General features: G+C 42.9%; 1 protein-coding gene across 2 annotated transcripts in view; it reads right to left on the minus strand.

Annotated features, from left to right (window-relative positions):
* LOC147701889 (uncharacterized) overlaps positions 1-15,375 on the minus strand; it is a 93,537-nt gene that overhangs the window by 8,112 nt on the left and 70,050 nt on the right. The window lies entirely within an intron of this gene.

Below are 15,375 nucleotides of genomic sequence, written 5' to 3' on the forward strand. Positions count from 1 at the left end.
CATGGGTGATTGAAAATATTTTGAGTTGAATATGAAACAAATGCTGCTATTTTCTTTCTTTTACATGCACATGTTTGGGGCAAGGATCCAAGTGTTTTTAGCTCTTTGAAAGCGATCTTAAAATGTAAGTCTAATTAGAAGCCACCTTTAAACACCGGTCAACAGCGCTGTAATTCACCAAACATGACTACTCGGTGGTGATAGCAAGTCTACTTTATGGAAGGAATAGGGAAAGTACAAAACATTTTGAGGAATGAGGCAAGGGTGCGTTCTTGCCCCCTTCCTTTTCTCATTACACACCAATAGAGTCAAATCTGCACTTACACTAAGATCCAAAGATACTCACTATGTAGGAACACGCCCCTCCCGATACTCCTTTATGCGAATGGCAGAGTTAGTTGCAAGAACTCGGAGGGCGCTGCAAGGGCTAATTGAGGATTACATCATCTTCATGAGAAAGCTAGATTTACAGGTTAATGAAAGCAAAACCTTTACTATGTCATGTGGGAGGCACTCCCAAAAAAAGCCAATGAACTACATTAACACATCCGGGTAGGAGAGGCAGTTTCTTTCTCCTATTTGGGAGTTATTGTGATAGCAAATTTTTATGGGAACTGATAGAATTGCCATGATGGAAAAGTCATTACTGTGGCTCTAGAGCAGGGGTCTTCAAACCGGTCCTGGAGGGCCGGATCCATGACAGATTTTTAAAATAACTACATGTATCTCAATGGGGATATCCAAAAAATCTGGCAAGGATCCGGCCCTCCAGGACCGGTTCGGAAACCCCTGCTCTAGAGTTTCTGTAAAAAATTGGGTTCCAAACCAGTAAAAGAGCTTTAGACCATCCATGCAGCAACGTCGGTTGCGACTGCGGCATATGGGGCAGGCATATAAGGCATGGCTGATACCTATAGTATACAACTTGTGGAAAAAGCCTTTTTAAAAAAACTTTTAGCAGTTCCTCGTAGCTGTCCGAATACTATTTGCCATGACGAGCTGGGTACTCCCTATATTGAGGATGAAATAAAATTAGCACAACTCCTGCTGCTACACCCCATCTGGTCCAGGGAAACTGCTCCACTAAATCGACTAGTCATAGAGGATAGCCAGAAACTGCATGCAGCCCTTGACATACCTTGGCTCGCTTATGGGAAAGCAACATTGGAGGAGATTGGGCGTACCGAGTTATATACCTGTCCAAAATCCTGCTCCAGTGAGAAGACCGAGCGGAAAGTTGTTTCTAGCGAAAGCCACGACAAACCGATCCCTGTCTGATTGACACAAAGTTGGAGTGTACTTTATACATTGGTGCGCTTGCAACAGGGGCTTCAAACCTACTTATCCTCAATCCAGGACAAGCAACACCATTATGTTTTAACTAGATTCCGTTTTAATTACTTATCCCTCATGGTAGGCTTTCCAGTGAATTGTTATTCCATGTCCGATTTAGATTCATGTCACAGTGTATCTATTCAATCTAATTTACATACTGTATTCTTCTGTACCTTTTATGGGGGCCCTAGAACAAATTTGATATTGACACTTTCTAAAAAGTATTACATTCCGATCGTGCAGATCAGAGCTGCTTTTTTTGGTATAACAACTGCATTGCACTGTGATCTGTTACTCTATGGTGCAGTTTATGTAACAGTTTTTAAAACTGAGGAGGAGAGTACCATTCTGTTAGGGGGCAGGATAACCCTACTATATTAGTGTATTACTACTGTGTGGCATTTTAATGCAATAATCTCTTGATCAGCGTTTTTGTTTACATACTAATTTTACTCCTCCTTGATCTGTTACCCTACTACGGTCTGATGGGTTTTTAAACCAATGGTAAAGTGCAATAATATGGTAATTATTTTCGGATAAGATTCCACATTTAAGTATTAATTCCAATCCTCTGAGATCTGTTATTTCATTATGTTTCAATATATTTTTTTTATAACGTATGATGATGTGCAATAAGCTGATAGGTGGCATCGGGGCACTATATTGCAAAAAAAATTGTATTGTACTGTATAGCACTGCACTTTAGGGAATGTTATTGATGTTCTTAACTGAAATAGTCTCCCTTTTTATTAGGTCGAGCCTAGCGGCAGCGCAAGTGACCTGCTCACTCTGCGAGGCATGCTGTATTGGGGTATGCACTGGAAGCCCAGCCCACTCTTCGCCCATATTTGTCATTGGCATGTGTCATTGTCCTTCATAAATGGTGCTTCAAATTCGTAAATAGGTTTGTTAGTCCCTCCTTGGTACCGCCTTGTCAGCATTTGTTACCTCCCACAACGACTGGACCTTTTACTTGCCTACTTACACAGTCTGCATTAAAAGTCAGTGAGCACTATTTTGTTTATGGACACTGATGAGGAACCATGGCGGCTACTTTTAATATTTGCTAGGCATACACACAGAACAATGATAAAAGCTTTTCTTATGGAGCGCTATGTCGCTCTAACTGGCCTGCTGACCGAGATGCCCGCTTTAGGGACACCGCGTTCAGTTTCTTTTTTTTCTTTTTTACTTTCATGCTGAGCGTGGCGCCCGCTTCACGGACCCGGGGTTCTGCAATATAATAGGATTCACTTTTACAAAAGTTTGAACTTTTGGTATTGTAAATGACAATGCTTTTAATATTATAAAATGCATTGACATATGCAATGCCAATAGCTCAAAATCTCGCAATTGCGAGACCTATTGCAGTGTAAATACTTATTAACTCATATCGTGGAGTATGAGCACTAGTTTGATTTGTGTTTTTATGCTACAGAAGTGCAGCGCATACATACATTTTCTGATTCTTCTGACTAACTGAAAGGGTTTATCCAATTGAAGAAGGCGATCTCTCATCAAAATGAAAGGATACCAACCTTCAAAAAAAATGTCAAAGTTGCAGGATCTTCTAACTCTCAAGATTCCCATATCATTCGGAAACTACATTTTAGAGATAGAATGGCGCTGTACAAGCCCAAAGTAACTCTTTTAAACATGTATTATCAATTGAGCTTGTTGCTTAGCCTCAGAAAACGAGTGGGAGGCTGAAACCAAATAGAATTACTAAATGACAAGGAATAGCCTCCACTAAGCAAGTGTAATCAATAACCATTTGCAAAACATTTACTTTGCCCATATAGCGCTCCATCACTGAATGCCATATTGTTTTTTTCATAAAGTTGGGTCAACAAAATAATACTTAATACTTTAATAAAATAATGAAAAATACTTTAATGAAATAAAACACACCATAAATCAAGGTTTACATATTGAATTAATATAGAACAATATTAGCTATAAAGTAGTGGAGCCCTGTTCAATGAAAGGTTTCACTAAGAAAGAAGACAAAGGGGAAGCCTCCCATACAGGCAAAATAAAGGTAGAAGTCTCCCCTCAAGGACATCATGAGAAGGGTAAGTATATCTTTATCTACACACTATGAGATTTTGCTTTACAAGCAATGTCTTCATTTGTTTCTAGAAGCAGAGGGTTAATAGCATCTGCCATATTGTGACTGAGATGGCATCTTAATGTCTTTTAACTACAACTTCTGATCCAGACTGCTGATGATTTTCCCGCCCGTCAGTAGTCTGAATTTTTGAAGAGTATCACTGTTAGGACGTTAGAAGCCCTTCCAGCCTTGGATACATTTTAGAAACTCCTTATAAGGAAAGTTACAGCGTTAAGAAAACAATTCACAGCGCACATGTTGGTATTACGCTGTGTTATAGCGCGATCTTGGCCTACGCCATTAGTGTTGTACTATGGAAAGGTATAAGAAACAAGCATTTGCAATGCAATAGGTCTCACATTGGTGAAAGTTCGAGCAATTGGTTTGTAATTGCAAGAGTTTTTTACTTATGTTTTTTGGTTTAGAGTTGGCAGAGCCTTTTTGTATTGATATGACCACAATTTGTCAAGAGGCTGCAGGCTGAGTCTGGAGGGCATGTAATGAGGTGCGGCCACAACAGAAAAGGGCCGGAAGTGGAACTTCTGCTTAATTTGGCTTTAAACCCGGACAAAAGGGCTCCAACTGACAGCATGTGAATGGATAAATGCAGCGCAGGAATGGGAATTTGGGGAATGTTGCCACATAAAATAAAATGTATGTGCTGATTAAATAAAAGGTGCATGTAGTGATTTACTAAATACCGCATTTGCTGGTGTGTGGGCAAGCTACTTAAAAGGTCTAGAAGGGGGAAGTATACTCCTAGCTCCTTCTGCTTGAATGCCAATTAGTTTAAACAGCTGCTAGGAGAGGAAATGGGGGATGGGAGGAGGATGGGCAGGGAGTGCGTAAGAGGCAGGCTGTCTGCAAAGTGTTTGGAGTGACTCTTGGGAGCGTCCTGGCACTGAGAACCATCCGAGCACACACATGGGAACAGTTTATTGTTCTTACCCCCAAAAAATTATGAAACACTTGCAAGTGCATTCTTTTTAAGCCATGTTCATTCCTAATATGCGGCGTGTGCAGCCTCCCCGGGATGATTAGTGTTCTTTGGTTGTGGTGAAAGGCGCAGCAGTTTTGAATCATTTGGTGCTTTAACTTAATCACGCTAGAGGCTGTACAGCCACAAGCATTGCCTGTGCATGGCCAGCAACAACAAGAGTGGACCTGCTCTCCCGTTACTGCGTTGCGCCTGTTTCATGCCGGGCCAGACTTTTTTTCTGCAATAGAACAGCAACGGGCAACAGTGTACCTGCCCTGGGTGTCTAATGCGCAAGCGTACTTATTGGATGGCGCTGATTTGCCAGGAGATAGGCATTTGCGTTAATGCATTTGCTTTGCTGGTGCCTTTATTATCTCCTAGACTTAACAGGCTGCCATCGAAGGTCGCTTCCAAAGTTTTAACATCAGCAACGGTACACGATACAGAAGGCTTTGGGGTTTTACAATATCATGCAGCGTGTGCACCCTGCCCGGGACGCGGGTGTCCTCTTGTTATGGTGAAGGGCACAGCACTTCAGAATTATTTAGTGCTGTGCCTAAACCAAAGCTCACGCTGGACACTGTAGAGCCACAAGCATTCAGTTGGGCAAACTGAGAGCAACAAAAGAAATTATGCAAATACGCCATTGTTAAAGATGAAGCGCAGCATGCCGCGCTGCAATAAAAACAAGCAAATGCCTAGCGCGATTGCCCCCCCCAAAAAAAGCAAGTGGCGCGCACGTCAAGCCTGTGTGGGCACAATCATAGCTCCTTCCACAGCCTATTGGTGTCTATTACGCGCTTGGTGCGCGTAATAGACACCAATAGGCCATGGGAGGAGCTATGCAGGTGCTTCGGGCCAATTGCGTGCAGTCTTTTACAATAAGACGCATGCAAAGGCCAATGGGGGAGCTGAAAAGGAAACGCACATGTACGAGCGTGTGTGATTCCTAGGTCAGCTCACAATCCCCGTTTTTTAACTACTATAGCTCACGCGAATTGCGTGAGCACTGCTACGCAGTACACCGCAGGTCGCGAGACCTAAAAATATCTTGCAAAAGACCAAAATATTATTTTATGTCGGAGCAATGCCAGTGTGTGACATTGATGTGAGACGACAAGCAAAATCTAGCATACATTATTAGTAAAGCATTGAGGAGGGTTAAAGTAAAATAAATACAACTTCAGGTAAAAGCAGTCAGGCAAGAGCAGAGTGGTCAGATCCGACCATTAGTGAGGTAAAGATAAAATTGGCTTGCAAATGGACTAGGGTTTACGGTTTCTTTTTGAATGTCAATAAACAAGACAGGAGGAGGCAAAGTCTTGTTGTGGTTCTAGATAAGTCTTGAGATATTGTTTTCTTCCCAACAGTGGCGGCTAGTGACATTTGAAAGTGGTGAGGCGTAAACTAATAGTTGGACTGTGTTTCGGCGAGCTTGCGTAGCGAGAGAGCCCTAACAACCTTTGGGGGGTTTTCTGGGAAATTTTTGAAAAAACAGTGGACAAATGGTGCTTCTTCAAGCAAATTTGAGAGAGCCGGGAGGTTAATAAAGCAATTGTTAATTGTCTTGCTATTTCCCTGCTAAGCAGCATCACACCCCTGTACATCTCCCTTCTATGTTCATTGACTTGCTATGTCCCTGTCAAACACCTGCACAACCATGTATGTCTCTCTTCTATGTTCAAGGCCTTGCTAGGTCCCTATTAAACAGAAGCAAGGTCCTGTATATCTCTCTCTGTTCTGTTCATTGCCTTGCTATTTCCCTGGCAAGCAGCAGCACAGCCCTGTACATCTCTCTTCTCTTCTATGTTCATCTACATGCCAACTTGTACATCTGTCTTCAATGTTTACTGTCACTGAGTTGTGCGTTCTACACCCTGAGCAGACTATTTGTTTCACAGGCAGAAAACAATCCATCTATGAGTATTAGGAAACACATGGAAGTTGTGTGGTGTCATTTAGTCCTATGGAATTGTACGTCTTTGAGGTCAATCCTGCTTGGAAATGTCTGTTATTGTGAAATGCTGCAGACAACAGAAAAATATTTTCTCTGGCTTCGCAACATGAGCCGCACAAACACATGAGAATGTGAGCACATACAGTTCCTGCAAACTAAAACACCAACATTAATAAAAGTCTAAATCCTAAGGCCCTAGTAGTACAGCATTTGTATTTTTACAGGACCTGTATATAAAACCCTGATTTCTTATCCTATAATACTCCAATCGCAGCACAGTAGGGAACGTTCAGGTCCCAGTCTGGGGCTTTCTTTGCATAAGATGCTTTCTATAAAGCCTTTAAAAACCTCGTAAAGTATTTTTCTGCAGTACATGTCAAAGTTGAACATTAATCAATTTAAGGATAGTAATCCTGATTAAAAATACACTAATGCGCTCTGTGATTTACATTTTACAACATTTTCTTTTACAAATGCCTTTGTACTCGACATCAATTGGAAACAATCTTTTTTTAACCCAGCCCATTTAAATCATCTTAGATAACTTCTAAGCAAGAACACTCACATGGTCAGCTGCTCCCAATCTCTTCCCATCCAAAAAAACACTCAATAATAGGTTCTTGAGAAATTTTACCCCACGCACACATGAGATATGCACTCTGGTAACTGCACTGCACAGAATTAAACTGGAAAATCTGGGCTCAACCCTGGCTACCCTGCTGGACCAAAGTATGTGATCCAAGGCAAACACTTTCTTTCACCGAGCCTCCTTTTTGTTCAATATCCCATATTAGAGCACTTTCGAAATGCATGTGTTTATGATAGGCAGACAGGAAGTGTCGAGGTCTGGAGGTGACAGGCCGAACACCGGCCTCCTGTAATAATTTGACTCGGCACAGGGCGGCAAATCACTTACTCTTTGTGGCCGGGAGGGCTAGAAATGGAGATTTATGAAGTGTGTCAAAGGATGTATACAATGACACTAATTTACATCAAAGAGCGAGGACCATTATGGGACAGAGCTGAGCCACCATGACTGCTCCTGCAGCGGCCTAGGTCCGGTAAGGTCGAATTCACGCCGCATTCTCATGAGGTAGCTACTGCAGGCACGATGATCTCGCGGGGGCAGCGGCATGATCAATGAAGTTTAGTTATATGTTTTACTGGCACCACGGCGCACAACACAAACAGAGTGAGAGCAACAGGACTTACGCTTGCTGCTGCCATAACTGGCGCCAACCCGGCCAGCCATGCTGCTCTGTGCTGACATTAGTGAGGAAATCTCACAAGCAGTACTCTACAGCATGCATGTTTCTATGAAAGTGAAACCTGCGCACTGCATCTCTTTACAGCATGTGACCTGCCGTCCGTGATGACCAGTGCTTAATTTGTAAAATATTAAGTGCAGGTGCTCACATTCTTTAAGGAGGCCACACCCACTTTACCGGCACTGCTCACTTCCTCGAGATGCTCCACACTCTTCCTTTATTGGTTCCACCCACATCCACAAGCCTCAACACACCATTGCCACCTCCTCACATCTTGAGTTTCGCAAGAAGCTGAAGACCTTGCTCTTCACATAAGCACATTGGGGACCTCACACCTACACACCTGCCCAAGTGCCTGGATACCCTCTTGGGTGGTTCGTTTTTCTACAAACAACAACTTGAAAGTGAACTCAAATTGGAGAATGTGTCTAAATCTCAAAATGCAGCTGCATGAACTGTCATTAGAGGACTTGGATGTAGCTTTGCAAATAAAGAGAATGTGCTTGTACTATGCTGTTTAAAAGAAAGGAAGGGGTGAAGGAAGAAATACAATAAAGAAGGCTGCAACAAATGCAGGCAGGAAGTGGAGTACTGGAGTGATAATATATATGAGCAATGGATGAAAGAAGGAGGGAATAACAAAATAATGTGAAAGGAGGAAATGAAGGAATAGAGGGAGAAAGGAAGTGAATGATGTGTGATGGATGAAAAGAAAGAAGAAAGAAAAGGAGCAAGATAAACATAAGGACTGGTTGACGATAAGAAAGAAAGAAAGTAAAGAAGAGGTGAAGGAAGGAGCAGGAATAAAAGTAAGGAAAGAATGGAGGAAGAAGGATTAAATGCACCCAGGGAGGAAATATGGGGAATGAATGAGGGTTTAAGGAAGCAAGAATGGAATAGGGTGTAAGGAAGCAAGAATGGAATGAGGGTGTAAGGAAGCAAGAAGCAAGAGGGGAAAGGAGGCATGGCTGGAGGTGCTGAGGAAGAGAAAATCGAAAAGAAGATAATGGGACCAAGGAAAGAAAGGAGGTCAGGGGAATGAATAAGAGTATGAATGGTACTGGGTCAAGGAGGGACATAGAGAATAATGTCTGTGTAATATTGCATAGAAATTTAAAAACAAAACATTGAAATACATTTGTGTCCTTAATATAGCATGTATGTTTGTAACGCACATATTCGCCTAAGGGGGCCTTAACACTGAATTTAAAATGTTATCAAGCTCACTGGCACACATTTTATCGACCTCAGAAATATGAAAGACTGAGTTGCCGCACCAAGATTTAAATTTAAGACCCTGAGAACAAACACGGATTCCTGGTTTGGATATAAAGAAATGTGCAAGACAGAAAAACATTAAAAGGGAGAGTGGGGAAGGAGTAGAGGTCTTAAGGCTAAGATAGATACGGGAGAAAACAAATTTGAAGAGAAGTGAGGAAAGCAGAGATAAGGAGTGCAAGACTGGAGTGGACCATGATGAGAATTAAAAAAGAAAAAAGGAAGAAGAGCATACAGCGGGGAGTGTGTGAAAAGAAAGTGGAAGGGAAAGATGAGAAGGAGAAAAATAAAAAACTATTAATATGGGGAGGGGGCGATTAAGAGGAAATGTGGACGTAGGGTAGAAAGTGAAAGAAGAATGGAGAGAAGAGAAGGAGTAAGGTGTGAAGGGGAGGAAGAAAAGCAGATACTGGAGAAGAGCAAGAAAAGAGTACACAACTGATTTATTAAATATTGAGTAATTAATTATGTACAGTTGAGTGGTGACAAGGCTGCATCATTCTTGGCCTGTCTCATCAATCTTCATCTGTGCTGTGAAAGACACACAATCGCGATGTAGGACATCATATCACTGAGTGGCAAGCTTGGGATCCTGCCATCGCTTTTACTATACCTCAGCTCTGCTTCACCGATTCCAGCTACAAGAGGATGACTGCTGTTGTAGGTAGAGCAGAGCAGGAGCTGACTTACTGCATTTGGCTTGGTACTGTGACCCTATTTGGGGATACTGGCAAAAGGTCCCGGAGGCCTCCAATTCGAGACACCCCACTCAAGGCGTTGTTGGGATACACAGAAAAGATAGACCCCCTCAGTCAGAAAATATGTCTCATTGGGCTTGTTGTTAGCCAAACGCAGAATAGCCTGTAGATGGGGAAGAGGGCGAGCCTCAAAACTTAAGAAGTGGATGCACGATCTAATATTCTGCCAAGAGCAATTACTCACATATGCGGAGATAATGCCTTTTGCCTCCCGGACACAAGATATATGAAACCCTTTGCGAACATACTTGATAGAACACCCAATTGCATGAATGTCCTATTTTTTTTACAATTATCTTGGTGTCTCCCAAGCTATGCCCCTCAGAAAGATTTACATAATCTCGCTAGATTGAATGCTGGAGGTGTGCCGATTGCCCTTTCCAATGTGTGATGATGGCGATGATTTAGTGATATACAATCGTAGATCCCCGAAACCTAATTCTAAGTCTCGGATGGGAGGAGAGGTAAAAAGGACTGGATGCTTCCTCCCTTTTACATTAATTTCCACAATAAGGAATCCTACACATTTAACTGATCTTTCTGTGGATATTGGACGATGGATCATGTACAATACATGGAGGGAGCTAGCCCCATTATGTTTGGACATAAGACTGTTAGGTAGATGATAATTTAGCGATGTAAAAAGCTACTTCATAAGAAACGTTATGTGTGCAGACTATACCCAATGCACCATTACAGGCAGTGCTGATATAAATGCAGCATGCTACACGCTTTTTTTATTTTCAGAAAGGCAGGGCAGCAAAATAAATCCATGAAGGGTTTCCTTTTCATGGAACGCTGATAAATGCTAGCAAACTGAAACTAAAATAAAGCTCAAGCAAAGTAGCCTCTCGCAACCATTTTCCTCCGGATTTTACAAGGCCCTAACTCTGAAGCACAGGCTCTCAGCACAGAGACAGGAGATTAAAAGAACATAAACAAGGGGAATCCTACTGGCAGTGTTTGAGAGAAGTGTTGCCCACAGTGGTGTGGGAGCACTTAGTGTTTTTTAAAATACCCCTCACACACCAAAAGGCCCCTTGGTGTCATGCTTCATCATGGGGTCTTCGCAACTCTCTAGCGGGATGCGGCGTGCTACGACCTACGACTACGCGGGAACACTTATAGTAATGACTATGTGTGGTGGGTGTGGTGCAAGTGATAGGGATACTTATGTGAGTGGTGGGATTTAGTGAAGAGTTAAAAAGATACCTGGCTCGTGGGTGTAATGGAAAAAACTTTATTCACAACCCCGGGCTGGTACTACTAAAAAAGAAGTGAAGTGCGAGGTTTGCTCGGTCGTGTTAATGGACAGTACCTCATGTGTTCGTCAACATGTTTCGAAGCATGTGCTCCTTCTTCAGGACGGGTGCACAACTTCCCCACCTTACTCACGTTTCACTAGTTTGTAACTAAAAAGTTTTAATGTAAATAACAAAAAAGTGAGAGAATTTTTTATGTGTTTAAAAATATATAGGCTATAATGTGCCTACAGCGGTTTTGCTCAAGTTCAATGCAATTCGGCGGAGCAGCGTGTGGGGTAAGACGGAGGACAACTCATCCCGAGTTTATTGCACAAATAGCAATCACCCCCCAGACGTTCTAGAGTGCTCATGAAGCAAGCAAGCTATACATACTAGGTCATGCGAATTGCAGATGTTGAGAGTTTCTGTTGTTTACTGTCAAATTGAAAGAAGTTATCCATACTTTGAATAATTTTAATGAATGGCGATACCTGTCTATATCCTAAAAATCAATAGTAAGAAGGATATTGCAGCAGAAGAAATTGATGGAAAACAATCTTCGCGCAGTAATAAAAGATAAACTTGTTGGTCGCCCACATGAGTCGGGGTTTTTGTGCATTGTTGATTGTTGAGTGGAGGGCAACCCTGTTTCTTTTCCCTCTTGGATCCTTTTGAAATATATATTTGGAATGTTGAAAGACAGGTAATCAGCTTGGTGCTGTGCTAGGATTTGCAAGCAACGGCCTGCAAAAATGGTGTACTTTCTGTACAGTCTCTCTGTCCAGCCTGTCTCTTTCTGTGCCGTGATTCTTGAGGCTGAAGCAAGGCACATACACTGTCTTTTACAAAGGGAAATCAAATTCTGAGCAGCAATCTTCCAGGTAGGTAATGAAAAGAAGGCAACTGAATTGAACGTGGGTGTTCTTTGATTGTTGTGTCTGGAATGTCAAGCTAAGACTCACATCGAGTCCTGACAAAAGCTTGAAAGATCTACAGTACTAAAACAGAAAGTACAGAAAATATTGTTTTCTGTATACAATGCATGACTGAGATTAAGGAGTAATTCTCATACCTTTTAGAACCATGGACCAATTTTTTTGAACGACAATCGTTCGTGACCCACCTAGCTTTAATGGACATGAGGTGGGTGATTCTTTCAATGTAAATAAAGCATTGTGTGGTGGTGCACAGCCATTTACCAGCAGCTAACTTTCCATTGAAAAGATCAATACATTAACAGGGATACAATTTTACGATTAAAATTATATTGCACACAAATGATAGTGTGTTGAAAATTGTGCTTCAGTGAATATGTATCATTTGCCCACCACCAAGGAAAGTGCCTTGATTGGTTTTTATCCTATTTAATTCATTGCTTCAATCACACTTCATCATTACAAACAATGTGCTTCATGTTTGCTTTCCTGACTGCAGAATATGTACAGTTCATTTACTGGTATTTACATTTTGTTGGGTGTTACAAAAAATCTCAAAAGAAAGGGGGTGGCAAGAGGGTAAAAAGACCGGAGGGCCCTATCCTCCTACATGTATACTTTCAAAAACAAAAGAGCAATCCGTGTTCAGGGTACTAACCCTCTACAGGACAGAGAAAACCCTTGGTTTTCTTATTTAACCATCACACACCATGGTTGCCCCTTTGTGGCATGCTACATCATAGGGTTCCTCCTATTCCACTGCGAAAGGTCGTGATGCGACCTGCGAACGTGGGAGCACTGAGTGGTATATTCCAAATTATAGTAGGAATAGGAGAGCGAGGAGTCATATGTGGGAGGTTAACAATACCTTCCAAGTAGGTAAGTGATATTTTAATCTGTCTTCTGGGAGGTACGGTCAGAAAAAGGGGAGAAAGTTTAAAGTGTAATGAACAATGTACCTGACCTCCTAATGGTCTAAATGTTTCAAGCCAATCCCCATAGCTTTTCTTCAGGACTAAGGATCTAACTTTCTGATTCAGAAAACAGCCGTAACAACGCAGGCAGAACCACATGTGCCGTTCCAACGCAAGCGCAACAATGCTTGCCTGAACCACGCATATGCCTGAACTACGCAGATGCGTGGTTAAGGCAGATAGCGGTCTAGTGTTCAGGATGGGTGGGGAAAAGGAGGGTTATCTAAGAAAACCAAAGGTATCCTGTGGAGAATTAGTATAGGGAACACTGACGGGATCTTTTGCTCCAAAACGACATCCTACAGACTTTCCTTTCACATTGCCTGAACCCCAGCAAGATTGCCAAATAGTTCACTTCTTGGACTGCAAAGGGAGAGGAGTCTGTAAACACCAATCCTCGAGTTAAAAAATAAGCAGCAATCTGTCAGAAGACAGCCTGACATTTGACCCCTATCTCTGAATAGCAGCAAATGCGACAAGATAAATAGACGTTAAAAGGATCTTTTTTCACGAACCATAGTTTGGGAAATAAAGAAATCAAACAATTGAAAGTGTACTCAATGATAATTGATTGTAATCTGAGATCTAAATCTTTCCCTCAAGCATTTAAACACACGCACATCACAGGAGACAAATGATTCACCAATCAGCATGAGGTGAGAAAGAAGCACTTAAAGTCCGTTCCGTGCATGTTTGGGGAATTGGTAACAGTAGGTGCTGCAAACAACTGCGCTGTCACTCTAGACCCCAGAATGTGCAGAATGTAAACACTGCTTATAAATATGGCAAGGCTTTTTCATAAATCTGTGCTCAAACTGTCGGTCATGGCTATTAACAAGGCCATGGATGCCAAGCGAATAAAATAAGTGACACCGAGTTGGCAGTAACACCCCTCCTCAACATTTCGGTCACAGATTTTAATAAAAAGGGAACAGACGACGAACACTTTCATCCTTGTGACAAGCAAGAGCAGAGTATAATTAAGCCAGTAATTAATAGCACTTCTTATTAACCTGTAGGTCAGGCGACTTTTAATGCAGACTAAGCATGCGGTTTCAGGAGATCGCACAAGAAAAACACAATGCTTAAAAATTAAAAAGAGAGAGAATGTCCTTTTAATAGAACACAAAAATAGAAAGAGGCAATGCGCTATCCAGGCTGCACCTCACTTATTTAATCACTCATAGTATAAAGGACCTGTGCATAATTCCTCCGGCACTAGTCGCTCTTAAGTATCACTGTTTGAGAGGTTCCTAAGTTGTTGTGAGCAGAGGTGCACCAGGAAAACAAATTCAGTCCTATACGTTTTGTAAAGAAATCATTTATTAGGTCTCGCCTGTCGATGCGCATGCGCATCGAGCAAGCGAGACTATAGGGGCTTATCCACTCTTTATCCACTGCAAGGAATCGTGGCGATTCTTTGCAGTGCCCGTGACTTTTAAGCTCAATGCGCATGCGCATTGAGCTTAAAAGCGCGTGCACGTCCGTCTTGTTTTACCCGCTCTGCCCCCTCCCCTTCCCGCCGTGTCGCATTTCTCCTCCCCCCTCCCCTCTCTTCCCTCCGTCTTGTTTTTTGTTTATTTTACCCGCTCCGCCCCCTCCCCTGCCCGCCGTGTCGCATTTTTTTTTAAATCCCCACTTCCCCCCTACCCCCCATCAATGCCAACACTGACGCCGTGCTAAAGCCCGCTCTCCCTGCTCCGCCCCCTGCTCCGGCCGAGACGCATTTCTCCTCCCTCCTCCCCCCTCCTGGGTCAGGTTACCCTGCTTTCTCTTTCGCTTTTTTTCAACCACATTCCACCATGGACTGGGACTTGGAGGAAAAAGAACTTCCACTACAGGCACATTCAGAAATATCTTGCCACGTTCTGACGTGTTCCCTATATTCAACAATTTGGAATAACATCTCCACCCAATTCAGAAGAACTCGCCTGAAGTTAAACACCTTTTGGTGGGTGAACTGCAATTGGGTATGCCCCTCCTCAGCAGCGCTTATCCCAAACTTTCTCCTAATCCGGTAAGCATTTTACAAAAGCGAGTGCGCCCGCCAGGCTCTGGAATGTTTTGTGTCCACCGTGCCCATGTTTACAGCCTGCGACCGCCATGATGCTTTTCCCCTTCCCACTGCCTTCTTCGCACTTTAGTGAATGAGCATTTTTCCAATCTCCCTCCTCGCCCCGTCGCTGTATCGCTCGTTACCCACGCTGCGTGGGGAGAAGGGGCAGGAGTTGCTTTTCGGAAACTCCCAGATCTCGCTACTTTTCTGTGGTCTTCGTTTCCGCTTGGGTTGGGAACTTACCTTGCTGGCATACACCTCTTGGGCCACGGATTTCTTTCACCCATACTCTGGGAACGGCCTGCCAGTAGTACTGCTCACCCCCTTCAGCAGGCATTTTCCTCCACGGCACACGCAGAGGTGCTGGCGCCGCTCCAGTCAGCCGCGGGCGGCATGCTTTGACTTTCTGCTCTGACCCCCACTGCAGCAAATTCTTTCAGTTCACTGCTGCGCGGGGTGAGGGTGTGCAGTAGGTGTC

The sequence above is a fragment of the Lissotriton vulgaris genome, chromosome 7 (assembly GCF_964263255.1).
Source record: "Lissotriton vulgaris chromosome 7, aLisVul1.2, whole genome shotgun sequence".
NCBI lineage: Eukaryota > Metazoa > Chordata > Amphibia > Caudata > Salamandridae > Lissotriton > Lissotriton vulgaris.